The 27,607-nt window shown below is 38.5% G+C and overlaps 1 protein-coding gene across 8 annotated transcripts in view; it reads left to right on the top strand.

Annotated features, from left to right (window-relative positions):
- The first annotated feature begins 18,215 nt into the window (after positions 1-18,215).
- Adgrl2 (adhesion G protein-coupled receptor L2) overlaps positions 18,216-27,607 on the top strand; it is a 273,166-nt gene continuing 263,774 nt past the window's right edge. For 3 of the 8 annotated variants that reach the window (XM_013514481.1, XM_013514478.1, XM_013514474.1), the window contains exon 1: positions 18,218-18,382. The gene's annotated coding sequence lies outside the window, so the exon portion shown is untranslated. Of the gene's footprint in view, positions 18,383-27,607 lie in introns of all 8 variants that reach the window. The other 5 variants (XM_013514483.1, XM_013514484.1, XM_013514480.1 and 2 more) reach the window with 3 other exon arrangements.

The following is a 27,607-nucleotide window of genomic DNA, read 5'->3' as shown; positions in this document are numbered from 1 at the left end:
ATAATTATTTGTAATAAATTACAAATAAATTAATCCTTTCCAATAATGGAGGTGTAGAATTTGTAATGTTTTAATGTAATCATTTTAATGGTAATGACTATAAATGAATTCACTGTGAGGTAATCCACTTTAGTCATTAAAATTACCAAATATTCATATTTGCTTTAAGAAATGACCTATGTAAATGATTTTTATAAATTTTGGAGTTGTGGTTATATTTCAAAAGTTAACATTTGAGTACAACTGGAACAAAATCAAATCACATTTTAAAATGCTTCTAATAAATCTAGTGGAATCAGAAAAATTTTAAATTTCAATGGTGTTTTTCTTATTTGTAAAATTTCATCTAAGGTTATCTCTCTAATACATAAATAAAATTATATATACATAGTACTTAGTCCATAGGATTTATATTACTATTAGGTTAATATATCTCCATTTTTTTTTAAAAAAAGTATCTATCTTTGCAAAATAGGGTATTTGACAAACTAACACATAATAAAGAATACACCTAATGAATATTCCCATATCCTGCTCAGAATTATGAGAAACTAAGTAAGAGAAGTCAGTGGAGAATGAAAGCCAACATTAAACATTAAACATTAAACAATGTTTATCTTCCTGTTCAAGTTTTACTTTTAACTTCTGCAATAAAATGTCCATGTTTATATGCTTTATGTTTTGCCTTTCTTTTTCTTTTAATGGCTGACCTTGGCAACTGTTCCCTTTTCCCTATTTATATAAGATTATTAATAAGTCCAAAAGTCCAAAAGCATCAGAGGAAATGTACTCTTTGGAGTATTAGAACAAAAGAAATGAATGCCATAATGACAGCCTTGCCCTGCAACCCTGAGAAGTGTTTTACAGTGCGTTGAGAGGCTTGCAGATGTGAAAGTCAAAATTAGTCACCCCAATTCAGGCAGTGAAGTCAGAAAACACTTGGGTTCATGGGCCAGTGCTATGACTTAGTAGGTGAATGACCTTAGAGAAGGTAATATCTTGTAGACTCAGTTCTTGAATCTGAAACTATGGAAATAACAACATGGCTTACCCTGTAGGTTGGTATGAGGACTCTGATGCATGTCAAATACTTACCTCTCTGCCTGGCATAAACACACCTTGAAATTGAGGTCTGATGGATGGTGGAGAGATCCCTTTCCTAACACACAGGGCCTTGCCATCCCTCAGCTGCTCCGGCACATGAACTGGTGAGCCTGTGTGTCTCTTCACCAGTTGTTGCTGTTTTTGTTTATTCTCAAGCAAAAGGGGACACCAGATTGTAGCAATTAGGAAAGTGAGAACCCTCAAAGTCAGAGAAAAAAAAAAAATCAAAGCAAAAACTTAGTCACTCAATCTTCCAGCAAGGAGGAGGAGAAAAATGAGCTCAAGCTTGATGGATTCAATTCTGAATGCTGTTTCTTAAAAGGAATTTTTGTGGTAAGGGACAATGGAAAGATACCAAGTTAACAATACAAACCCAAGGGCAGGCCTCATGGAAATCAAAGAAATTGCCACCACAGGCATATTGTAGAATAAGGAAATGTTTGAAAGAGAGGGCTGTGTATTTACCATTTTGCTTGATCTACATATCAAAAGCATCCTCCACTGTATATAGAAGATCCTTGCAGGAAAATGTTTCATATGAAAAATAAAAAATAAAATAAAAAGGAAAGAAAGAAGAAAGTGCTGGAGGCCATGTCATTTTTGTTTCATCCTATTCTCTTTACAGATTTTAGACCAGGTGCAGTGAGGAACTCATGCAAACTAACACTTTCTCAAATCGCCGCAAATGCAAAGGGAGATACTAGGAAATAAAGCAGCCACTACACTGAAATGAAATAACATAGCTGAGAAGCAAAGATAACTGAGAAAACCTAAATGGCCTCAACACGAATAAACACAACTATTTTTTTTTGTACCTAATAACCTCTTATGTAATAAGATCCTACTGGGCTAGTCAAGAAAAAAAAGAAAATTTGCTCAGCTAACTTTGGAAATATTTTTATTTGATAATACATCTTCCTAAGCACTTTGAATCCATCATATTGAAAAACTGAAAAGCAAATCTTCAAATCTCCATTGAGCTGAAACCCAAGTGACTGGCTATAGGAAAACTACATTATTCTATCCACATAATAGGCCGCATCTCCAGCAGACTGCTTCATGGCAAAGATTTTTCCTTAACAATAAGACGAGGTAAGATGAGGGCTGGGGATATAGCTCAGCGGCACAAGCGCCTGCCTGGCAAGAGCAAGATCCTGAGTTTAATTCTCGGTACCAAAAACAAAACAAAAAGAGACATTAAACAATGAGATGGTACTTTTTAATTTTACTAAAACAAGTTAACAGAACACAGCTTATTTTCTGTTTTGTTGTTGCTGTTGATGTTAGTATTTTAAAACAAAGAAATTTGTCTGGCATTTAACTAAAATTGATAGTTTTTGAGGGGACAATAATTTTCCTCAAAATAAAGCTTTTAAATTTGTGATAACAATCAAATTTATGATTTACTTGGATACAAGCTCCATAAAAAAGTCTTCAGAGGGGGATTTCATTCATACCATAGATCACAGAAATCTGTGATGAACACATTGCATTTTTAAGCAGGGGATTCAGGTTCAAATCCCACTCTTTATGTTCTGATTGCAAGACTAGGCCACTCTCTCAACTTTCCTGAGTTTCACAAAAAAATAGCGATAAAACTACCCTATATTTCTGTTACATTGTTCTCATGAGATGTGGATAAACTAACGCAAGTAAACCAATGCAGTTCCTGAAACATTTAGGGTGCAAAAAATGTTAGTAGCATTTTCCCTAGGAGCACAGCCAGCTATGTTGCTGCACACTTTGAACTCTGTCCCTCATGTCAGAATAGAAATCAAGTCTGGTCCTTTCTACTTTTTCCACACCTCTCACCTACATCTTCCTTCATCCATCTTCCTTCTCATTGCCTAAGTAAGCCTTTCATTACCTCAGGTTTTGACTAAAGTAGTGGCCATGTTATTCACCTCGACCTGCAGACTGAACTCCTGCCAACCCATTCTTCATGTTGAATTCTCTTTTTAGAGAAGAAATATGATCATATTACCTTTCTGTTTAACAATTTCAATGACTTTCTGATGACCATAAAAGAGAATTTTTACTCCCCAAAGTAATATAGAAGGGACTTCCTCATTGGAGAGTGCAACCTTTCCTGCCTTTTCTTTTTTTTTTTTTGGTTTGGTTTTTTTCCGGTACCTGGAATCGAACTCACAACCTTGCGCTTGCCAGGCAGGTGCTGTGCTGCTGAGCTAAATCCCCAGACCTCTTCCTGCCTTTTCTCATCATATGCTTTACGAGTGGACACACTAGATATACAGTCCCTTCCCAGACTTCTATCTTTGTACTTTCTGTTTTCCTTTCCCTATGATGTATTTCCCACCCTCAGACAGAGAACAACTATCCATCTTCAAGACACACTGGAAATGTCACCTCCCATATGCAGCCTTCTCAGAGCACATTGGAAGAATTTATCATTCCTGTAGGACTTATAATTATACCCATTATACCACATCATGTTTCTTTAATTACTTGTTTACATGTCTGTCTCTACACGGAACTGTGAGCTTCAATGTACAGTACAGAGCCAAGAATGTAGAAGTATTTAATAAATATTTACTGATCAATGGTTTAAAAATGATATTACAATGGTTTAGTTCATGAATTAATAAGTCTCAAATCTGCAAATAGCCTTTTATTTTTCACTGCATATGTGTAGCCTCTCTCTTAATAGGTGAGCAAAAGAAATAAGAGTGGAGACGTGTGGAGAATACATTACCTTTATTTAAGAAGATCTGCCAGAGAACGAGCACAACTACTTTTTTGAATAATTATATTGATATTACGAGCAAAGGTATCTTTGGCCCAACTTTTCAAATTTAATGGTCTCGACTTACCTGCTTCTTTAGATACAGTATGAATGAGGTCTTCTGTTATTCCTAGAAAATGTAAATTTTAGATAGGCAACGTGTTTCTTTTGCATGTTAGCACAAAGGAAAACCCCAATGTGTACAGGAGCAAACTAACTTTTGCACTTGGTGTGTTATCAACCCTCAGAGTTCTCACTGAGCACATTTTGTATCTTGGCTTTTCCTTCTACTAAATAGGACCAGCCTTTCTCTCTGCAAGAAGCTGTGAATTTAATGAGCAGGTCAGTGATCGTCCCCTGTTTTTTTTTTTTTTCTTTTATCAAGGAAATAAGAAAAAAGTAAAATCTTAGTCTACAAAGGCCAGGCTTCTGTAATTAAGTTCAGTTAGTGCTCAGCCAGTGCTGACAGGGAATAAATGCTCCTTGCTGGTGATGAAATACTAAACATAAGAACCTGTGTTTCTGGTTCTGCACTGTCATAAAGCTGCTATTATTCAGCATTTATTAGGTACCCACACAGAATGAGGCATAAACATGACAAGGAGAAAACACACAGTCCCTAACCTCTAAATTACAAAAGACAGATGCACAGGGAAGTAGGTGGACCTCGAAATTGTTTCCAAATGGCTCTTTGTAGGAGGATTTAGAGAGTAGGAAAACTGCAGGAGGGGCCAGGCTGGGTGGGCAGGATGGAGCGTGAGGAAATGGGAGGTATAAGAGGAGTTAATGTTTTCATAAAAGGAATAGGGGAGGAGGTTAGGTCAATTTCCAAGATTGCCATGAGAGATTTACTGGTGATAATCAAGAACCTCAGGCAATGAAGAGGCAGGAGTTCTTTTCTTATCTATGTCCTCTTTGCTCATGGGACACTTCCCGCAGCTTGGTGAGTAGCAAGAAAAAAAAAAAAGTCATGGTTCTTTTAAAATTAGACACCCCCATGCTAAATGAGTAGCTCTGCCATTTACTAGCCTCAGCTTCCTCATCTTTAAAATGGAACAGTAATTCCTCAGAGTTCACCCAAGAATTAAAGGCAAAGAAGCATGCAAATGGCCTTGCACATAGTTCAGGAGGCACACTCAGGAGGCCCTGGAGTCTTAGCAGACCTCTAATGCCCCAGTTTCTTGCATTTCTTGCTTTCTCTTTCTTCTGTTTGTCCAAAGGAGTAAGGCATTTTTAGAAAAACAAGAGTTTTAACATTTAACAAGCAATATTTGTCAAGTAACAAGTATGTGTTACTTAACCAACAGGATGTACATCATGCTAAGGATTTATTTAAAAATAAAGTTGATGTCAGTGACATTTTAGCCCAGTTAGTAATATTTTTTAGCAGTCCTTAGACAGAGACCAAAAAAATCACAGTAGAAGTCTTGCAAAATGGTTCTTGGGACTCTCGGGGGCATTTCTCTCCTTCCTTTCATCAACTGAGCTGGTCTATATCATAAGTCTTACTTATAAGGAGGCTTTCAGGCAATTTCACACCGCTTTCCTTGATGCAGCCCCCAAAACATGTAAACCCAAGGGATTAGTAGCGACTTAAAGGGAAAATAGTGTAAAGTTACACCGTGAACCACGGCAGCGCAGCCGCCTCGATGCACCATTCCCCTGGGCTCCTACAGTGAATGAAACTTATCTAAGCAGCGCAGTCCACTCCCACACTGCCAGATCTGCAGCCCTTTGTTACAGCGAGCACGGGAATTGCTCAATCTCAGGGGGCAGGCAGGTTTGCAATGACCCGCCTTGTAGAAACACACAGGAGTTCACCACCTAGGAATGAAAACTTAAATCTCTTTTTATATTTCTTTGTTGACAGTTGCAAAGCAAGGCTGTGTAGTAAACAAAATGTTTATTCTGGCAATGTTGCTTTCATAGACAGTTCAGATACACTTACTGAGGAGGGCAGCTGCCTGAAGTGAAATGAAATGAGAAGAGCATCTCAGGGGTAGGTAGAGATCTTGAAAAGAAGACTGAATATTCCCCAAATGCAACCATCATGAGGCTGGCACTCTTACACTGATGATCTCATCAGACCAATAATTAATAAGCGTGAATTAGGCTAATGAAATCAGATAGTGTAATGAAAAGCAGCCTTCTACTTGTTAACATCGCTATGTTCCCGATTATTTAATCTCTAACAGAAACTGAATTTGCTGCTTAAGACCTACTGGAGCCAGTTTGACATTTAGACAATTGGTTTTTTTTTTTTTTTAAGCCTCAAGGAGCTTTGAAAGGAAGCAAGTACAAAAATATCAAGAGTTTTTACAGTGACACATGCAACATTGGAAACCAATCAAATCAGAACAATAGTAGCATCCGGCTTCTTCCATGAGATTAAAGAGATCGCTAAGGAAATGATGAAGAGGAGCTCTTTTTGCAAGGCTAGGGTTTGTAAAAAGTAGGTTCTCCTTTCCACCCACCATTGTGGCAGTTTCTTGAATTTTTTGACACACACAGTTTAGTAAACCATTAAATTATAATACATCATTCTCTCTGAAAGTGTGATCCAGAAGAGTAAGGGGATTGAGAATGAGCCATTTGGACTGTACACTGGAGCTATGAAGATCTGATTTGGACATGAGTGGGCAGATTGCCTTGCCTTCTCTCCCATGGAGAGAATGCTTGAGCTGCCTCTCTAAAATCGGGAAGAAAAAGGTAGATGTGAATCTAATGCAATTTGGTTTTATTTGAGTCTTCCCTTCCAAAGAAGACTTGAGAATCTGCAAAAGGAATCAAGGGCAGAGGAAGCGTGTGCTCGCCATTCTCCCACCAGCAGCATGTGGGCGGGGGAGCCCCGGAGCGAACTAAAACTGTCTGGGACCCATTCCAGTGACTTCACATGTTCTCTTGTCTTCTGTTTGAAAGCAAGAGCCAAGAGAGACAAGAAGAATGCATCTGTGAGTGAAGGGTTAAACCCAGCAGGATGTGTGGATTTAAAAAAAAAAATCACAGTATATTTCCTATTTGATAGTATTGGATCTATTTTGAGATTACTTATCAGTTGGTTATTGTGCTAATAATTGCCATTAAAATTAATACTACATTCTGGGAATTAGGCAAAGAGCTAACAAGTTTGCTTTTACACAGAGCTTTCCAAAAGCAATCTGGGTAACTTGTTTCTGGAATGCAGCTGTGTAAGTTTCATTAACATCTTGCAGGTGGAGCCTAATTTTAGTTCAGCCTTGAGAAGGGGGAATTGTTTTCCTCCTGATACGCAAAGCACCGCAACAGCAGCAGAGCAGGTGGGGCTTCGCCAAGCACTTACTTACTTCCCTGTTTTTATAAAAACAGATGATTCATATGGTTAATCATACAGTTTCTATTTGATTTTAACATGTCTTTAACAGAACAGACTGGAGTACATTTGACCTATGGTTACTCACATGTAAAATAAAAGCAGTGAAATGGAAAATGATAAGAAAATGAGCAATGAATCCTAAATATAGTGGAGGAGAAGCCAGTGAATGAACTGAAGGAAAATTTAGAAATACATCTGTTTGGCTACAGAAACATTTTGAAGAGCAACCTTCCAGATCCTAGTTTGGCACTCTAAACTTGGATCCGTAGGGAAGTTCAATATATATATATATATATATATTTTTTTTTTTTTTTTTTTTTTTTTTCCTGCCACTGCAAAGAAGGAAACTATTAGGGGAAGGAAGCTGCTGCTGGGAAGAGAGAAGATGAGGGGGTCAGAAAGGACAACTGAGATGCAGATTGTTTTTCTCTTGTAAATTCTGCCCTGGCCTTTGAATCTCAGGGAATGACTGATAATTGGCTTATAATTTTAGGTCGGAGGAAAAAACATTTTAAAGAATCAGAGAGTGATTAATGACAGTCATTTCTCTTTTAATTTGTTTAGGAAGGATCCTAAGCTCCCTTTCTGCTCCCTGGGCACAGCCCTGTGCCTTCCCAGTATTTAATGTTCCTCTGCCAGTGAACCTACTGTGTGTGGCACTTTGGCCCCAAGGACAGAGTGGTATGGTGCTAGTTGTGCTGTGTGTCATCTGGCTTAAACAAACGCCTTTGAATGCCTGCACCCTGTGGGGTATGCGTGAAAATTCCATTACCTCCACAGAGAGGGGGCAGCTCTGTGTGCATATTTGTTTCTTCCAGTGCAGCCTCTTGGAATGGATGGAATTTGTGATTAGATCGTATAGAAGTCCATTGTTCTGAACCTTAAAATAAACCTTTTCTTAAAAGCACTCTTTTGGACCTTGAAGGTCACCATTCAAGGGCTTGGCCTTTATGGGACTTCTTAACCTGGGATGCAGGTTTGTCCGTGAATGGGCTTCAGAGAATTCATGAAAAAGTTGGGGGTTTTTTCCTCCTGAGTAGACAAGAATGTGCTTTTTTTTTTCTGGAAAGAGTCTATGGCTTTCCTTGGATTTCCAAAAGAATTCATAACTACAGAAATATTAAGAAGGATGGCCTTATACGAAACATTTTCAAATACTGCCTTTAATGTAATAGAGCTACAGTGACTTCCTTTAGCTAATGGTTATAACTAAAACACAGTGCTAGTCAGCCTTCCTCGTACACTGAGTTTCTGCTTGACACAGGAAGCTTGCACTTAAGTCTACCTAATTTCTTTCCTTAGGATTCCATAATTCTTTATCTCTGATCTCTAACCATGCTAAATGAACACCTAAGAAAATAGTAGTCTGGTTTGTTTGTTTGTTTGTTTGTATTGGGGATGGAACCCAGGACCTCACACTGAGCTACCTCCCAGTCCTTTTTTTTATTTTTTGAAACAAAGTCACTAAATTGCCGAGGCTGGCCTCAAACTTGTGATCCTTCTGCCTTAGTTTCCTGAGTAGCTGAGATTACAGGAGTGTACCTCTGTTCCTAGTAAGAATATTAGATTTTATAAAGCTCTATTCCTCTATGCAACATGGGTTTATTAAGGATGTGTTATACTTAAAGGTCTTCCAGATTTCAGAACTATAAGTTCCCAGGCTTTTGCAGTGACATTTCGACTAGGAAAAGAAAATCAATTGATCCATTTGTAAAGAAAGAAAACCGTACCTTAGGTAAGACCCCAAATGTAAATGAAAGAATGAAAACAAATGATACTGGTACTTTGACAATGTGACAAAATCACAGCACACCCAAACACATTTATTCTGCCGTCCCATTGTACCCACTGGCAGGCCTGGCCGTAGAGGAGGCCCTGTGAGTGACAGTGGAGTGATGGAATTTTTAGATGTGGCTCCCATCGTAGAATGAGGGAACAGGTCATCAAAAGATAAGGAGAAACCAGAAGGTTTGAAACTCAGGCTAAATAACAATTTTTGCCTCATTTGATCTTATAGATTATACCCCATACAATTATCAGATTGTGATTTTGCAACTTGGTGGAGGATAGCCTTGCTGGGGTTTGCATAAACACGATACCCTGTCATCATCCCTGACGAGAGCCAATCTTTGGATGAGATCTGTCTCTTGGAGCCTGCAGTTCAGACTTTGTTGCATACTGTCTATTCCATCCCCACCGCTGTTGTTCTTCTTACTCTGTCCTGATGTGTTCTTTGACCCCAGTTTACTCATAGAACTGGAAGCATGAAGAGAAAGGGAAGTAATTTGCTACAGAGCAGGAATGAAGTACTTTTAACTCATTTATGCCAAAGCTTGAAATTTTTTGAATGTTTTCATGAAATTCATATATGTTACCTAGAAAACTTGGAGAAGCAAGATTTGGCAGAGAAAACATTTCATTATGTTCCATTGCTCTGGGCATTGCAAACATGGATCCCTAGGCATCGAGGGGTTAATTGCTTCCCCCTCTAATCTACACTATCAATAGCAGATGCCATCGATTTGATCTTCCCAGCACTGTTTGTTTTAAGCCTCATTCAGAAAGTAAAACTCAGCATCTAACGTCTACTCATCATGAAATACAGGATTTGGGGGGGCAGGTGATGAAATAGAGCTGGAGTCCCCTTTCCAGAATGTCAAAAAAGGTTATTTTGGCTATCTAAACAGAGGGCTTAGGTTTTAAACATTCCTAGTTAAAAATCACAGAATTGGCAACCTGCCTTCCTCTCATCCAGGTTTTCCATTTCTTTGTAAATTTTTCCTACTCTCCTTTCTAGGCAAACCTACACTTTTCCTGCTGAGATTCCTTAAGTCATAGAGTAAAATGTCACCAACAGGAAACATGTGATTCATTTCACTCTTGCTGGTAGGTACATTCAGAATCTACTTCAAGAGGTTTACTTCCCGTTTTTAATCTAAACCTTATTGGGCTGCCTGCGGCGGAAGCCTCAACTGCAGCTGCTGAAATGAAGTCTTTTTCAGAAACACTTAGAGAAGACCTGGTTGTTATGACACTGCTTCTGAAGAAGTTCCAATCAGCAGCAGGGCAAAATTTATGAGATTCTTAGGAGATTTTTGGTTTCTTACAAGAGTACACATACCACAAAGAATTTGAGCACATCCCATGGAAACTGAACAGTCCTGTCAACCGGCACAAGCACATGTGCAGAAAACCTCCGAGGTCGTCACTGAGCAGGACCACATTAACGCTGTCTGAGACCAGTGAGATAAATCCTGTTTAAAAGCTCACAGTAAAAGTGAGGTTTAGCAAGTTCAGGTGGGAACTCAGCCCTTATGGGGCTATCTTTGGTCCTAGGACCCATCTTGGATACTCATTGGTATCACCTCTGCTTGGTTTTTTAGCCAACAACTTGAGTAAGGATAAACAAAGCATTAGCCAAAAACAATGTAAGTACATGAGAATCTCTACTTTGCAGAAAAGAAACAATAATTTAAGAATAAAGAGTATTTTGATTGTACATACCAATATGCTTGGGTAATGTCTACAAGTTTTCTTTTTAAGACATTTGATTATCAAGTGTTATGTAGGCCGAGGCAAAATGGCATACATATTTCTCATATGTATTTTTATATATGTAAAAGCTATTTTGCCTCTGCCTGTATGTATAAGTGTATTGAAAATCAAATTAAATAACACATTTTAAAAGTGTTTATGTTCCTTCTACTGCCAAGGGAAGATCCAATTACTCAACTAGATTGAGTTATGTGGGATATCAGAGGTGCCAGCCAATTTTCATCCAGCAGTGTTGGACCAATTCTTTGGATAATAGGCTATTGTATGCTATGTTGTTTTCTGGGTTACTGTTTGATAAAAATAAAGGCCGGGAAGAGTAAGCAAGACACAAACAGACTTCTTGGATAAATGAGAACTGGTGATGTTAATAATATAAATGATATAAATTTTATAGCATATTGTAGTTTTCTGTTTACCTATAGGATAATTTGATCTTTCTAATAATTTTTTTCAGGAAGACTGAACAAATATTTTCAAGTAATTTTATAGAACAGACAGTTAATGCAGGTGTGCTAGAGTGATACCAGGCATTTTTGCTGGTATAATATTTAAGAAAACATTAAATTAGACATCAGTACTAAAAATATTAGAGATGTTAAACTGGATGTGGCCGTGCACATCTGTAACTCCAGCAGTCTCGGGGTCTGAGTTCAAGTCCAGCTGGGGAAGCTACTCAGTGAAACCCTATATCAAAAAAAAAATGTTGGTGGGAGTAGGGGTGTAGATCAGTGTGAACACTCTTGATTCAATCCATAGTACCACAAAGAAAAATCATACTAATGATATGAAGTAAAAACTTGGATGTCTGCTTTACATAGAAAGTTCTAACAGTATTGGACAACACTGGGCCCGCAACCCCCATGGAAATGCAGCACCACAGTGCTCCTTCCTATTGTCTTATGCCTAGCTCTTATTCATTAATCTTCACTAACTTGATTTTTAAAGCCCTGGTGTAAAATTTTTCACAAGGCCACACCCAGAGGTAGACCAAAGCACAGGTCTATGGCTGCGTTGTTTTTTCTTCTATACTGGGCATTCAACCTAGGGCCTTCATCACATGGAGCTGGATTCCCAGCCTTTCAATAAATTTTTTATTTTGGGTTTTGCTAAGTTGTCCAAGTTGGACTCAGACTTCTGTTCTTTCTGCCTCAGTCTCCCAAAGTGCTGTCATGACAGGCATGTGCTACTACATGTGGCTCCTGGATGCATTGTTTACCTCAAAATAGTCACACTGGACTAACGTAAAGCTAGTACATGCTTCTTTTGTCTCCTCCCTTCTGTGTATAAACTATGGGTCAGATCACTTCATAATAAAGATTTCAGAGCAAATAACTTTGAGCTACATGTATCTCAGGCAGTGTAGATGAAGTTTGGGCAGCTGCTCTGTAAGTCGCTCTGTAAGGTCGCTCAACCTCAAAGGGATTGGACTTGCAGATTCATGATTTCTAGCTCACTTATTTGTCAATAATGTTCCTTGCTTGAGCAAAGAAGTTTATGTTTCTTTACCTCTTTAGTTTGGTAAACAGGGAAGACATTAATTCAGTCTAAGAGAAGGCAGTCTTCGGCTTCTCCCCAGCAGGAGACAAATTGGTGCCTGGCAGGGAAAATTATATGTCAAAAAATGATGCAGAAAAGATAAGAACCAGCCCCAGTTATTGATTCATCCTCAAATGTTGTTTAGCATTTACTGGGTTCCGGGCAGCAAGGAGGCCCCAGAGATAAGAGAATAAATAGGTGTGAGGGCTATTGTGGCTCACGTGGGTGTTGCACAAAGTATAAGGAACACAAAGGAGACCGCAGTCAGTTCTGCCCAATGAAGTCACCCAAAGGTTCAAAAGTAAGTTTACCTTTGAGCTGATCCCTGGCAGATACAAGTATATTTTGGATTCTCTTTGGACAGGAATTTACAGAATGTTTAACTCTACAAAATAAGAAGATGAAAAAAAAAACCCCAAAAAACAAAATAAGAAGATGGCCTTCTCTGTCATGGAAAACATTTGAGAGCAGAGTAAGTGAATGAAAAAGCAGCTAGTAGGTGCCAAATAAATGAAAGGAAGCATATACTCCTCCTGATTCTACTTGAATGTAAATCTTATTCCAATTGTTTCCTATCAGTATGACCCTGGACAAGTTCCTTAATTTCACTGTGCCTCAATTTCTTTCTCTTGAAAGAGGATGATAAAACTATTTACTTCATAAAATAGAGAGGTGGGAGCTGGGCGTGGTGGTACATGCCTGTAATCCCAGCACTCGGAGGCTGAGGCAGGAGGATCGTTGTGAGTTTGAGACCACCCTGAGCTACAAAGTGAGCTCAAGGCCAGCCTGAACTGCATAATGAGACCCTGTCTCAAAAAGACACACACACAAAAAAGAATAGAGAGGTGGGTAATGTATGGAAAATGCTTAACACAATACCTGGTACACACTAATAAAGCCATTAGCTATTATCAGTATTATATTACTGTACAGTGGAAGACCATATTCTATTTTTCTTTAAAATACCCAGCATCAAAAAGGGATTTTATACACACACACACACACATATATATATATATATATATATATATATATATATATATTTTAATTGTCTTTTTGAGACAGGGTCTCAATATGCAGTTCAGGCTGGCCTTGAGCTCACTTGGTAGCCCAGGCTGGTCTCGAACTCACAACAATCTCCTGCCTCAGCCTCCCGAGTGCTGGGATTATAGGTGTGCGCCACCATGCCCGGCTTCAAAAATGGATTATATACATTCAACACATTTACTGATGAAAATCTAGATAATGAAAACAATAAGGAAGTCTCAAGCCTAATATGCCTTGCAACATTGATGCTTCAGTTTTGCATTTTATTCCTACTCATTTTAGATAATGAAACCAAACCAGGTCCCATAATTGCCCTTCTGCAGCTTACTGCTCAGTGTTCAGTATTTTGAATTTTCAGGGAGGTTCATCTTCCAGCTGCAGTGAATTAGCATAATACTACTGTGTTGATGCCTCTAATATTATATTGAGAACCATTCTCAACCAAAGAGAACCATTCTCAGCAATACGTTTTCACTTTTAAACATTGCTTCAAACTGTGATTCTGAACTTTTCTTAAATTGTAAATCTTCAACATATATACATATAGTTTTAATAATATACACACTATTTTATACTCTGTTAGGGTCGATTTTTTTTTTTTTTTGGTTTTTCTCCGGTACCAGGAACCGAACTCACGACCTTGCGCTTGCCAGGCAGGCACTTTTGCCGCTGAGTTAAATCCCCAACCCCAGGGTCGATTATTTTTATTGATAAACTTATTTCATTAACTAAGAACAGTATAGGAATATTGAGCATAATATCAAACATGATCTCAAAAAAAAAAAAAGTTGTCCCAAACATCCTATGTCCTACAAAGTCTTGGATTAGTCCTATGAAAGTCATATGACTCTGATAATTTAGTTCCCACTAGGTAGGGAAAAATAACCTTTTAAATAATCTTTCAAATAATCTTTCATATCTGAGAGACTCTACAGTCTCTTGATCACATACCATCCTTTTATGCTGTACTTACCTACTAGAAATAATCTTGGGCTTTTCTGTAAAATAAAAAGATATACTATAAAAGATTTACTATGGCTCTTAAAATACAGTATAATAAAAGTACAATTAGGGAAAAGTCATACCAATAGAATATTATAAAGAAGGCACGGAGTTTTTAATTTTCTAATACCCACTCAACTGGGCTAATAGAAGTTATCAAAATAGAAGGTATTCCCCCTTCTAAAGGCATTTTTTAATCTTACAGAATTGGGAATCACCCACTACATTTCCATCTTGGAGGAAAACACACTGTCTGCTAGCACTGCATCAGTGTCATGCCCGGAATAGGGAGGCAGGACCAGCTGCGTGTTGAGATGTGTGAGCTGCTAGAGGACGACCCAAGCCTGGCCCAGAAACACCTGCCAATTATTTTTGTGCTACACTGGCAGGTTTCTTGCTATGCTGTGTCCTTCTTCAAGAAAGATTTGATGTCATCCGGGTCTTGGTATCATCAGTCCCTGACATAATGCCTGATCTATAGTAGATACTTGGATGTATTTGAAAGAATGACATGAAATAAGATATGGTAACACAGACACTGGACAACAGGTTTCTCAACTCCAGCATCTCATCTGATTTATCTACTTGTTTTCCTTAACAAAGGAACCACTAGTGTGCCATACAAATCTTGCTCCTCCCCAGTAAGCAAAAGCAGTGGCTATTTTTTCTTTCTTTGGAAATACAACCCTCCCCCATGACGTAGATATTTTTCAACAAATATTTTTGAAATGTGTTGTAGATATAAGGCTTTTCCACAGAACGATTCAAACTTCACTTTACTCCCAATAAGTCCCATTACAGGAAGTGAACCCCAAGAAACTGAAGTAGAGAGCTATATAAATAAATTGTAGTGTCTTCAAGAAAGAACTTCCGATGCACTCACCTCCGCCAATTATTTTTGTGATATCATGGAGAACAGAGCAGGGACAAGAAGACGCAGAGATGGGTTAGTGCCGCCCTACTTTTAGCAGAAGAGATGGATCCTGAGAATTTCACACCAATGGTTTTGACCTGAGTTCCTAGCAAAATTTAGACAGAGCTATTGATGTAAAAATGAGTACCTTAAAATGATAGTGACTGAAGAATCAATATGGGCTCACTAAGAAAAAAAAAAAGCACCAATAAAATTTACTTTTATTCTTCAAAAGAGAGTGTAATTAGCTTTTGGCAAGTCTTTTAATCAATCAAAATACTCCCATGTTCCTAGAATGTAAGTTACAAGCAGCTTGTACTATGGTGAGGGTATGAAATGGTAAAGTCACTTCTTTAAAAGCAATGAAGAAGGGATTTCAGAGTTAGAAAGCCTTGGAGGTTCAAACTGAAGACCTGAAAGTTATGTGCTGTGTAAATTGATGAAACCTGTCTAAATTTCCTGAATCTTAATTTCACCAACAATAGTCAAAGATTAAAAGTATCTGTGCCATGGGTGCTACAGAGTACATAAAGTGCTTTTTATCTGTCACTAAGTACTCAATAAAAATGATACGTGTTATGATTTACTCTCTTTACCTACAATTAAATGACTATTGTTAACCTAAAGAGAGGCCCCTGTTTAGGCACAAGCAATTTTTTGTTGGTCATTTGAGACAAAACACAGAAGGCATCATAATTACATTGGCAGGTTCCTTGCTATGTGTGTCCTTCTTCGAGAAAGGTTCAATGTCATCCAGGTCTTGGTATCATCAGTGCCTGACATAATGCCTGATCTATAGTAGATACTCAAATGTATTTGAAAGAATGACACGAAATAAAATATGGTAACAGGGGCTGGGGATTTAGCTCAGCGGCACAGCACCTGCCTGGCAAGTGCAAGGTCCTGAGTTCAATTGCCGGTACCAGGAAAAAAAACCTAAATAAATAAATAAATTAAATATGGTAACAAAGACACTGGACAACAATGACACCGAATAACAAAGTCAGGTTTTCAATATGTCACAATTAGAAGAATGGGCTAGCACTAAAGATGGATACTAGTATGAATCAAATAAAGGCCACTATTTTCATCCAAAACATTGACTGCAGCCAGAACAAGTTGTAAGAGATTTTATTCAACAAAATTTGGTATGGAAAACATTTAAACACTTAGTTTGGTAAAAGTTAAAGAGTTGAGAATATGATAATGATGCCAATCCCTCCTCAGAGTGCATTTCCTCCCCCTATATACTTCTAAATGATTAGAAATAGAGTCCAGACAAGGCAGGCATCAGTACCTATGTACTTTGCATAATTAGACCGCATTTCAAGCTATGCATTCAGCTCTGAGTGCCACATTTAGGAGAGACAGGGACAAACTGGAATCTGTCCAATATGGTGATAGGCCTTAAAAGCCATATCATATTATAATGATTAAAGGAAACTTTAGTTTGAAAAAAGAGTAGACTGAGAGAAAAATGATAGCCATTTTTCAAATAGTTGAACAACTTTCATGTGGAATGGGGATTAAATTTATTCTTAGAAGCTTCAGACAAAACTTTTTCCAAAGAATACACAATTCAGGGAAATATTGATCAAAAATAATAAAGATCTCTATTACGAAAATGAATTATCTTAGAAGTAATGCTGTATTATTTTCAAAGTTATTTAATTTTAAATTTTCCAGTGAATGATTACTGTTCATTTATATGTGCATATCATATAAGCCTTCTATACAAGGAAAGCCTTCAGGAGGATAGTTGATTTATATCATTTACAATTTCCACATACGTAATTATAATGTACTTATAAACATTTACTTAGCAAATGTTATGGGAACATGACTGCATGTCAGTTTGGTGTTAGGTGCCGGGCGAAGTGAAGCAAAGGCAATGTGATAAGAGGAAATTTCTGCTTTGAGTAGGATATGATGTGCAACTTTGATATTTGAGATTAAATCAATCTTGGAAACCACAGTTTGCTTGATTTAAATGTCATTGAGAAATCAAGAGGGTTGAGAAAATTGAAACCCCACTTCTAGTATATTGTCAATGTAGGCTGAAGCTCTAAGTCAAAGACATACCCTGCACATCAATTTACTGCATATTTTCTACTTTGTTCTGATCATATTGACAACTTTTCGCATATTTCTAAAATCTTGTCCTACCTCTTCAATACTAAATTCTATTTACACATATGCCTGAGCTATATAGCCAAAGAACTTTTTTCATAGAACCACTAATGATTTTTTAAAAATCACTTATTGAGTGCTGAGTGTCTACTACTCCTTAAGGACTGGAAGAGATTCTTTTTGCTTAAGAAGTACACAGAAGTCTTCTATTATCCTTTTATCTGAGGGTGTAAATGAATCATAACCAAGAGATATATTTGATCTGCTGTTTGAAAATACGAGAGGAAAATGTACAACATGCACAGTGATGTTTATTTTAACTGTTTGATGAATTCAGATTTTATTTTCTTTGCCTTTCGTTTTGCAAACAGTTGCTGTAATAAAGATTGGAATGTAGTAATTCTTTGTGCTTAAAGAAAATTATATTATAAAGACATGCACATCAAAAAGAATCTATTTTTTTACTAAATGGTTAATTAGAAGAGGATGGTTTCTAAAAAGGAAACAAACAGAAAGCCGTAGAACTGCCCAGTCCTGCTCGCTGCAGCCCAATCCTGATTCAGCAAATAGGTATTTGCCAGTAGCAATGAGCATTGTGTACTACAATGACGGTGCTGCTAGCTCGATACTGTTCCCACACCTCAGCTAGTCAGGCCCAGTGCGTGGGTAACGCATGAAGTCACCAGGTACCTGAGCGAAATATTGAAAGCAAAGGAGGTTACGAGGGTTTAGAGACAGGTGGAACTGGCTACATGATCGCAGCCACGCCCACCTTTTAAAATGTACTTGGCAATGAAATTCATGTCGATATGACACCTGTCTGTGTAGGAAATTCATGACAGGACAGCAGGGCAGGCTTCAATAGTGTTATTACTGTGATCTCCCCAGCAGCCTCTCCGGGAAAGGGCTCAATACTCCTTTCTCACTAGTACACCAGTTGGAATTTGAAGGGCGCTTAATAACTGATTTTCTGGGTGGACCAAGAATTACTACTGATAAGGTAAGGATAATTCTATCTCTTGATTTGGTTGTTAGAGACATGATAAACTTCCTCCTCAATCTTGCTTCTCAAATGTAGATTACTAGGGCAATCTTGGCAGTGTATTTCAGGCTCTTGAACTTGAGGAAGGGAAATGTTTAGTGCCTGTCTACAAAGAGACATCCAAGCCCCGGAATTGTCTGTACAGTTGCTGGCTAATAGGATGCAGAGAAATGAGGAAGATGACGAGATGTGGTTGAGTGGTAAGGAGTAATTTCAGAGAAATGTGTCAAAAGAGTTCATCTCCAGAGGCCCTACATGATGTGCTAGTAGCCACCCATAGCCAAGGATTTGAAACTTAGGAGAGAATCGCAATGATATCTTAATTGTTCTGAGGTGTCTTTCAAAAGAACTGTCACAGAAATGGTTCCTTTTCGGGAAGTCAGAAACTGGAGGCTACGGCTTTATTTCAGAAGAGCTGAGGAAAGTCTTCTGTCCTAGAACTTAATGTTTATGGATCTCTTTGGCAAATAATATTCTCCGTTTCAATTCTGTTCTGTTTGATGAGGATTCAGAAAGTCTTAATCAAATCGAGCAGTCATCGCTGCTTCTTTCTCTCCTAATCTCCCAGATCTCGAATGATGAGATCCCTAGCTCTTAAAATAAAACACCATTTGTCATAGCCTTTTCAGAATTAGGACTAAACCCATCAAAACTAATTGTTTGTTAACCATCAGATAAACAAATTTCTTAAGTTTGATGAATTGTTTGTAAGCTCTAATCAAGTAGGTGGGGCCATAAAAGAGGGGAGGGAACCCACTGACACAATATATATAATTTGTTGGCATTATTATCTGAGATAATTACAAAGCAAGTGTTCGAAAGCTGTGCTTTATACCACAGGGGGAGAAACGGGGAGGAGAGGAAAAGTGCAAAAACACCCAGCCATTGTCAGCCGCCCTCTAAAATACTGCTGGATTCACAGTTGTCGAACATTAGCATTACTGAGAATGCCAGGGACAGAAATGTCACGTTGAATGTAGAGTGATGACTTCATAGGAAGGCAAAGCTGAAGATGTGACCAGTTTGCAGTCACAGAGAAATCAGCTTTAATTAATTTGAGTGCCAGCTCTGTGTATAATTACACAGCATGAGAGTTCGCATGCAAATGCGGAAATGCTGATTGTTCAAATACTTGCACTTGCTCATTAATACGTTGGGACTAAGCGCGGCTGGCAAGCAGACAGGCTACAGCACACGCGGTGCCTGCAGGCTAATTTGTATTATACTGTAGTTAGCAAACAGATTTCAGATGTTTCTTCTTTCTTTAAATAATAAGCACAAAAATATATACGTCACCTTCATTGGTGACATACCTGGTTTTCTTCTTCATTAAAATAAAATGTTTCACTCTTTTTTAAAAAAACTGTTGAGGGTACAATAAACATTATTCTCATATGGACTTATACCTATTTGATGTCAGTAACATTTATACTAGTTCTAGGGTATTTCTACTTGACATATTTCATTTCATGTGATTATCCAAATGGATCATATTTCAAGATAGGCGAAGATATTTTCAGAAAAACATGAATTTATAGTTATATCAGGAGGAACAACGTGACAGTCACATTTGACTTCCATCTTTTCTATCAAATCTACTATCTTGTGGCCAGCGTCAGGTAGGACAAGAGGCTTTAGGTGAGAGATCAATTTTTTTGTGTGAATGTTCCTAGTTCTGAAATGTCCTAAGGTAAGATGTTCTCCATTCTGATTCCTGAATTCTTAGCAGAGATCAACTACAATCAGTTTCCCAGTTACCTTGACAACGCCCCAGGAGAAAAAAATCTGAAATCACCACCTTAGGAACATCTGATGATTTTTTCAGAAAATGGTACTACAGTATACCATTTTGTAAGACTTGACCAAGTTGTTGTCCATGTTTGTGCCCTTGTTTCAGTGCATTTAGATTCTCTACGTATTTCTAGAGCATCCATGGAATACCTATTTCTGTCAGATACTGCACAGCAGAGGATATACAACAGTACGCAAGGCAGCCATCTCTTTTTTTCTTCCCAGGAATCATCCAAGGAAGGAACCTAACTCAGTTTCCCTGGGAAATACACTCTATTAGCATTTATTACCTTAGGGGAAAGCCCACATTACAGAAACCTGAATGTATGGGCTTCCAGAAACAAAGTTCTTAAGGCCCTCTTGGGAGCTTAACTCACTCTGCTATTTCTTTAGCTGTATCTTTGGGTAAGAGAAAAGGAGCTACGTCAAACTCCAAGTTGAATGGAAATTGTAAAGGGTATGTGGAAGACTCTATCGGGGTAGCCCAAAATTTTTATAAGAATTGATGGAAGAGGGAGATTTTCACAGCTTTCTTTTAAGACCTATATCAGTAGGAACAGTTATTCTACCAGCAACAAAGGTGTTCCTAACACACAACGCTATCCATTAGTTGGCTTGACCCTTTTTGGTACAGTCTAAGTGTTCTCAATGTGACAGGCTGAGGAACACCACCAGACACTGGCTTTTCCTTCCTTCTTAAAAAACCTATCCAAAAACTCTATTACAGAGGACTTCCTACAGATGTGAGATGTGTGCATGCAAAGACAGACAGTGACACTGAAACATTGCTATATACCCCTAGGTTCTCATTACACTGCAGGAGGACCTTAACCCTCTCATAGCACATATCAGAAATACAAAGAAGGAAGTTATGTGTGGTGGTGCATACCTATAGTCCCAGCACTCGAGAGGCTGAGGCAGGAGGATCACCAAAAGTTCAAGGCCAGCCTGAGAGACACAGCCATATCTGTCACAAACAAACACATACACAAATAAACTCCCCAAAACAAAAAGCAAAGTAAAAAGGAAGGGAAATTCAGGAAGTAAAGAACTCTCTTCATGATGTAATTTGGAAACAGTGATTTTCAGGAGTTACAAATTGAAAGTATCCTGAGCTTAAACATCTTTTCCTCATAGCGCTCTCATGATCAGACAAGCATGACTGAAAAAACAAAAATAAAATCAAACTCAAAGAAAACTAACAAAATGTGTATGCTTTAAGAAAGTTCCTTGTAGCTGGGGTTTAATATTTTTTAAATTTTTGTTGTACGGGTTAGGGATGTATGTGTAGGGTAGTGGAGCACTTCCTTAGCCAGTGTGAGGGCCATGGGTTTGATCTCAGAAGGAAAGAAAGGGAGAGAAGGAGTGATTTTTTTTTTTTTGTTATATGAATATATGCTAATTTTTGTTATATAGTAATATTTCCTAGAAGAAGAACAGAAAAATCTTAGAAGATTTTGATTATAATAGCTGAATTTTAGGGTGGTGTTGTGGTGCTATGTGAAAGGATGTTTATGGTTGACTCAAGTAATTTCATGAATGCAATTAAGAGGTGGGAAAGAAAGAGAAGGACTGAGTAGAGAAGAAAGAAAAGAATTTATTCTGGGGGTAGAAAGTGTTCAGGAACCCTAGGAACAGAGATAAAGAAAGCATGTCACCCAGGGAGAAGCACAACACAAAACGTGGCTCTGAACGATCAGCTGTGCTTATTCTTCCAAAGAAAGCCCCAGAAAGGCTGAAAGCAGCTAAGGATTCAGCAATGGCCAGGTCCCAAGAACAGTGCCCGCAAACTCATGGCTGCAGAATATGGATTTCAAGGGCATGAGAGAATCAAGACAGGGATAGTGGAAGCTAACAAATGTGTAGAAACTCTGTTCAGAAAGTGAAACAGAAGACGTGAGGCCGAAAAAAAAGTTTTGTTCTTTTTTAAGGAGATGGAGATTTGACCATATTTGTAGGCAAGAAAGGAAGAAGTGGAGTGGGAGCAATTGAGGTCACAAGGAAATGTATCACCAGTGGGCGGGATGTGGAAGAGGCCAGGTGGCCGGGTCAGTTGCACAGTGTATTTTGTTTTGTTAACCTTACCTAAGAGAGGAGAAGAAAAGAACTGGTGACAGAAAATCTGAGGTGGAGGTGAGCTGCGCTGTGAGATTGTGCCGGATGCCTGGGATTTTAGTAGCGACCTTGGTGAGATCATCTTCCGGGAGGGCCTAGGAAAGAGGGGGCATCATACAGTGGGAAACATTACCTTGGAACTGAAAAGAAAGTATTTCAAAACAATCTACAATGGAATTGGGTGAAAAAAAATGAGAGGGAATGCAGAAATAGAAACTGTTGTTGTAAAAGCTTCACTTTAGACATTAGCTCGTGCCAAGGTGAAGTGAGAAATGAGGCTGGACCTGTAATTACCTAACAGTTTACAAGTTTACATTTTACAATATCCATTTGCTGAAAGTGGATTTTAAAAAAGAGTTTAGTGCTGTTGCATTCCACGCTGAGCAAGGTGCTGAGGGAAGATATCCCACATGAAGAAAGGAGTCAGGTAATGCACAGAAGAGTCTGACCATCGGGCTAAACTCTTCCACCTCTTGGGGCACTCCCCCGCCCCCACTCACCTTTGGCCTTGCTGGTGGTAGTAAATCTATTCACTTAACTGTAAGAGAAAAGCTTGTATGACGATGTCATAGTATCCTCTGTCTTACACACCCCCAGATTTCTGCTGGCTCATAACCCCTGGGTGAAACGCCAAATGCAGGTCAGCCATCACCTGAAAATCACTGCTAAAGAAAGTACCCTTCTATTACCTGACAAAGCCCGAAAGGCCTGACTCTGCTTGTAGGACTGCAATTACCACTGGCATTTTAGGATATGTGCATTCTTAGGCTTAGCTGGCTATTCCGGTTTTCCTGCCTAAAGACAGAAGCACAGCACATCAGTCCTTAAGTGGCTACCAGTGGACACAGGGGTCCCCTGGGAGGGGTAGGCCTGGGTATGGCATAACAGGGGCACCAGGCATTCCTGGGGAGATTGGCAGTTGTGGTATATGCATGGCTGGTTACCCAAAAAACAAGGTAGCAATCGTTAGGCAAAAGAGCATGACAAAGGTTGTCACAGAATGCTTCTTAGCCAGCCACTTGCTGCCTCTTCTGGTTTGCTTTTTCTTTGGTCTTGCTGTTGTTTTCTCAACCTTTCCCAAGTCACAGGATTCTTCTGAATGGATAAAAGAGTGTGTGGAACATACAGAATGCTGACAATTTTAACACAAAAGGGCAATACCTTAATCCAGTATCAAACATTTCTTGAGAATCTATTTCTGTGGAAAAGAAAAAAAAACATCTCATGGTACACAGGGTATCTGAAAATTAACATATCAGGCCTTTACCTATGGACCTCATCTACCTGTGAGACTGGAATACTTGATGATACAGAGGTGCCAATGAGAGGAAAAGAGGATGGTAACAAAGACATTTCTTCCCTAGGAAAAGAAATCTATTGGCAAAGCGAAGTCCTGTGGCAAATACAGTTAGATGTGGAAATCCACATAACTATGAGCAAAACTGTATTTCAAAAAAAAATTTATTTCTTTCTGGCAGCAATCTGTATAGTTGTTTGGATTCAGAGAATCCTAAAGAGCATTTCAGAGACTCCTGACATAGTCCGTAGAAGGAGGGATGGAAAAGGGAATGTGAGTAGCAGAGATTCCACAGAGGAGGAATGGACAGGGCTTTGCAAGTGGCTGCAAAAATAAATAGGAAAGTTGTCTTATTTGATTTAAAGGTTTCAAATTGTGGAGAGGAAATGCAAACAAAGAAACATAGGAGGGGATGGAAATGAGAGAGGGAAGATACTGAATCCAATTTGGACTCCAGGAGTTGTTTGAGGTGCTAGAGTGCATCTTTGCAGACCAGCATTGGGCAGGCAGAAACTTGCACCCCACACTCCGAGGAACAGAAGAGGGGGGCAAAGGTAAAGCTGCCACCATTTTTTGTTGGTGGTGGCTTGTTTTCACAATACCCAACAGGTAGATGAGATTGTCAAGGAAGGGAGAGAACAGGAGAGAAGAAGCTGGGAAACAAACTCTAGGTTACGCAGGCAGAGAAAGGAAAGCGGAAGAAGGTAGGAGGTGTAGTCACACAGTTAAAAAGAAACTGGGAATGTCCTAAGAAAAAAGGGTGGGGAGTTTCTGCAGAGAGAAGACACGGACACGGAAGATGAAATACTAGGAGATTGCATGTCACCGTGAATTAGTCACTGATGACTTTCAGGAGAGAGATTTCACGAAGGAAGACAGATTTCTCTTCTTGGGAAGACAATTCAGATGCGGGGTGATAAGGAATTGCTAAGTATCTCTGGTGCATCTGAATACTGAAACTAAAGCAATACGCTTTCTGGGAGTAGTGTACTTCTCAATTAGAAGAAAAGCCTATAAGGAGCAAAGACTACATCACAGTGTGAGGCAAGGACCACCTGTTTAAGGTGGTTTGGGCATAGTTTTACCAACGTCAGGCCTGTTGTCCTTCTGGTCTCCCTCCAGCTCTTTCTTCCTGCCACCGGGCGGAGGTAGGTGGTGGCTACTGGGAAAGAATTGATGATGTTCAAAGATGACTAAGGCTGTAAATCACAGTCAGGCTCTTCCTACAATTCAAGCTTTGGAATTCAAGGAATTCCCCCCAAGAAAGTCATCTTCATCCACCCACAGTTCCTGGCCTTTTCAAAAAACATTTTTGAACAGAGCCCATCCTCACAGAGGTACACACAAATTCCTCGTCTTCATGACCAGCCTATTCAGAAAAGCCTTAAGAATACCCCTTTCATATAAAGATGTGTTTCTCAGCTCCTGGTAATTGTAAAAGGCCACATTCAGACTTCTCAGAATGGCTTTACTATCCACGCACCACATAGAGTGCTCAGCCTTCCTTATTATGCTTAGTTTTAAAAACAAGCTAATCTAGAAAATTCTAAACAAAAGTATATCTTACGTTGATTTTTGCTTTGATTGTATATCTTTTCTTTAGCATTCACATGTCTGATATTCAGTGCTCAGACCTACTCAAAGCAATCTGCTGACAAAGAGTACTACATTACCTGTGAACAGAGCATTATTTTTGCCCCATTCAAAACATTTTCAAAGCACAAGGTTCTGAGTTTGATTTCTGATACCAAAAGAAACCCCATTTTCATTAACTGCCCTTAAATTGTTTCAACTTAGGTGCAGCTGAGGTATGGAATCTAGATGGTTGAAAGAGAATATAATTACGTGCTTACCTAATAGTTACACTTTGTATTGTCAGAGTTACCTACAGGGAATATGAATTATCTGTGTAGCATAGCAACATAGAGTTCTACTGCATACTGCCTGTGCTCTTTTTTCCAATATACAAGTAGGTATTTTATATGCCTGAGCTTGTCCTCTATTTTTTTTTTTTTGTTTCTAAAACTATCTGTGCCACTTGCACAATTTTGTGGGATTTTTTGTGTATCTATGTGTATGTGTGCGTACACAAACACCCCCACCACCACCACAAAGCACACAGGGAGCACCTTCATAAACTTGCCCTGCGTGGTTGTTGGTTGATCTGCCAAAGAAATTCATTACCAAGAGAATATCTTGCTCTGTCTGCTTACTAATTTTTTAAAAAATGATTTTCATTATATTATGGCTAGCTCATAATTTACCTAAGGCAAGCATCCATCAGTGTTATTTCCAACCACTCCAAAAAAAATGTGCCTTTGTGTATTTGGATTATTTAAAGCAATTTTATTTCCATAATGCGTATGTGCCACCAGAACAGCATGACTGTCTTGACTGAAGAAGTAGGAATGCTCTTAATTTCCATACAGGCATCTGCAAAAGTACTCTTGATTGTTTAACCAGTGTACAGATAGTGACGAGGGCATAAATGTTTTTGCACATGTTTGTTTTCCTTGGCAATTCAGAAGAGAGGGATAATGCAGAAGAAAATTACATATGCTGCTGTTTGTATTTAAATATATATACATATATATGGTAAATTGTAATTAGAGGAAATGTTAATATTTTGAAATATAAAAAGTGTGGTGCCTTTCTTGTGTAGAAATCTGTCAAATGACCTCATTTTATGTCTATAGTTAAGCTAAACACTGGGGGTTTGAGTTTCTTTGTTTGGTTGATTTGGTTTGGTTTTGGGCTTGGGTAAGCTTTGCAAGTTTTGAAGTTCTCATTGTTATTAAATGTTGTCATTAGAATGTTCTTACCTTGCTTTAAAGAAAATAATTGCATTTGCTCATTTGTCTATTGGATGAGTCCATAATTCTCCAAAGGACAGGAAAGGGAAATAGCAGGCAAAAAGCAAGGCAAGAGAGCCCACTCTCATTCTTATACCATGTAGTTTACCATCTCTCTCTCTCTCTTTCTGTTTCTCTCTTTCCATTTATATATGAATGCACACACACATTTTTGGTTGGGTACTTACTACTTGTTTCATTGAATCTAACATGCTGTCAATAGTAAGGGGCACCATTGTTTTATAGTCTACAAGAAATTAATATTCTGCCAATAAAGTGATGGTATATCACTGATTAAACAACCCATCCCAACTTCAGACATTTTAAGATGCGGAAGTTACACATCCTGCCTGGGTGGAAGAGGACATAAGGAATAATCAGGGAGCGGTAGCTTGGAGGTAGGATGTTAACTACATCAACACAACTCAAGGATGTTCCTTTTCTGGTAAAAGATTTATTATCTCCTCTCTTCAGTGGGATTTAAAAAATGTACTATGTATTTCAAACCATTTCTGACCATTTCCCAGTCGACAGTTTTCACAAAGATATTCCTTCTTTTTAAGAGAGATGACTTGGGCTTGAAGCAGACAGAATAGTAGTACCAAAAGGGGGATGAGGGGCCTTAGGGTTTACTGTTTTAAAAGGTCAAACTTGACTCTTGTTTCTGTGAGAATCTAGGCTGAGGATTAATCTGGCTGAGAATTTCTCTCCTCACTCTGCTCCCTCTATTCCATGTTTCTGCCTGTCAGTCTTTCCCCTCTATACCTCCCTAGAACAAAAAGGCATTCAAAATTCCATTATTGGAATCTAGAACAGAAGTAAATACTAAATATCCCCTAAGATACCATTGTAAAGCAATATAAAAAATAGTCAGCGGGGGTGTAGCTCAGTGGTAGGAAGCTTCCCTCGCACTTGTAAAGCCCTGGATTAATCACCTTCACAAAAAAATCAACCAAAACTTTAATAAAATCGTAAAAATGTATTAAAACTATCCTGTCTCAGATAAACGGCTGTAAAATATAAAAATTGATAAACAAGCGAATTTGCTTATTTGGGCCTCAAAGAATGGACTTCAAAAGAAATAACCTGGTTCCTTACTTCTTTCTCCTGGTATTGTATACAATATTC

Source organism: Chinchilla lanigera, unplaced genomic scaffold (genome assembly GCF_000276665.1).
Source record: "Chinchilla lanigera isolate Chin_1 unplaced genomic scaffold, ChiLan1.0 scaffold00022, whole genome shotgun sequence".
NCBI lineage: Eukaryota > Metazoa > Chordata > Mammalia > Rodentia > Chinchillidae > Chinchilla > Chinchilla lanigera.
Note: the sequence above shows the minus strand (reverse complement) of the source record. Positions and strands in the feature narration are given on the sequence as shown.